Consider the following 1,861-nt stretch of genomic DNA (forward strand, 5'->3'; position numbering starts at 1 on the left):
GTATAAACCGCTTTTTTGGTTTTATTATTGAATTTTAAATTGAATTTGTAAGGCAGTGGGCAGTCAAACGATTTTTTACGCACATAAGTCGCCTACTAAGCCCGTTGTGCTTTATCGAGGGATACCAGCGGCCAATAGCCCTGGAAAAATCATTAACGTATTCTTGGAAATCTTGTCAGTAGACAGTAGGTGTTACCTATTATTTGAATCTAGCCCAAAAAATGCCTAATAAATGCTACGCATTTCCCGATAACGTAGTCTGCAGTTTCATCTTTTACTCAGTACCATCTGCATTTCGGATTGTCCACAATAGTTAGTGTCCACAGTAGCCAGTGTCGGTTAAAAGACCTATGACTAGCCGATTTTGGCGTCTCTTTAAGCGTAGTAGTAGTTAGGCAGAGGGCCTATCTATTAGTGCCTTAATCTGTCTTATGCCAGGTATTTTCGTCCATATTCAGCGGGGGTAGTTGTCAAGCAGACTCTTCATTAATGCAACAGGTATAAATTTGGCTATAACGATTTTAGGCTCCGGGCCTACCAGCCGTTTTGCAGATTCCAGTCTAGCCTAAGTCCTAGGGAGTCCTCTTTCAGCATAGCTTCTCGTTTTCATCATAGACGATAAGTTGAAGACTCTGCAATAACTTTTTACCAGTTAAAAGACAGTTGAAATATATAGACTGCTGGCACCCAAATAAGTTGAACCTAACCAGTTTCTTTAGGACCTTTATCCAATTCAGTACGAACTGAGAGCTTACCTTTACCGCCTTAATGTCAGCTAAAATGAAAACTGAATGGCTAAAGGTAAATATCACTGAGGAAAATATTGGAGGAAATGCTATAGAGAAATACATGATGTCTCAATCTCACGTTGCAGTAGAATATTTCTTAAACTCTTCAGATCGTGGCTACTGCCAAAAAGAGCTAAAAAAGGCACTCTTGTTACATTAGTCTTTTCGGTGGATCAAAGATCAGCCAGTGTACCGTTTTCAGACCTAAGTTGAGAACGTAAGTGCGGAAGCGTTAGTTCAACAAATGAAGGCGGTGAAGTTAGAAGAGGAAAAAAACTCTTTTCACAAATCATAGGTAACCAAATATAGTGTGTCCAAATACATTTGCATTATGATTAGGTTCTATTGGCCAAAATATGCAAAAGGTTTGCTGATGGCACCATAAAAATAGAAAATAAGGCTTTTCAAGACCTCTGGTTGCCGTACGAGGCCGTATGTGAGGCCTCCATGTACAAAACACTCGGGTAATTTATGACACCGACGTAGCTAGGCGAAGGGCTGTGCTTATCATGAACAGGTATACTAAATATAAGCCTCTTACATCAGAGACTATCCGCAAGGTCGTAGTTCTCATATCAGCTGAGATCTCGTTTTTTTAGAGCCCCTTTTTGGGCTCAAAATTGACGTCGAAAAATTACTTTTTGCCAATTTTCAAAGTGCTCTCATTCTCTTAGTTCTGCTCGGATACCATCTTAACCCAGTGTTTTCGTGATGTATATGATGGGAACAAGCCGTTGATATAGTTAGTTCGAAATTGAAAAAAAATCAATTTTTTGTGAAAAAATTCGATACGGGGAGGTATACCCGCAAAATGAAAAATTCCAAACTTTGTATACATATACCAATAATATATAGAATCTGTAACCTACTGTTCCACAATTTGCAAAAGACTGTTCAAACGATTCCTCTTTCTGAACTTCTCTGATACAGACATCTGCAGATGTCAATACGCCATTTCCGCCCTACCAGCGTCAAAGTTCAGGAGCTTTTTAGAGTGAATCAATCCATTGGTGTCATTCCAATTGCGTTATCTTGGACGAAGTCCGTTTCGCAATATCCCCTGTAAGAAAACC

Source organism: Anthonomus grandis, chromosome 1, assembly GCF_022605725.1.
Source record: "Anthonomus grandis grandis chromosome 1, icAntGran1.3, whole genome shotgun sequence".
NCBI classification, from domain to species: Eukaryota; Metazoa; Arthropoda; class Insecta; order Coleoptera; family Curculionidae; genus Anthonomus; species Anthonomus grandis.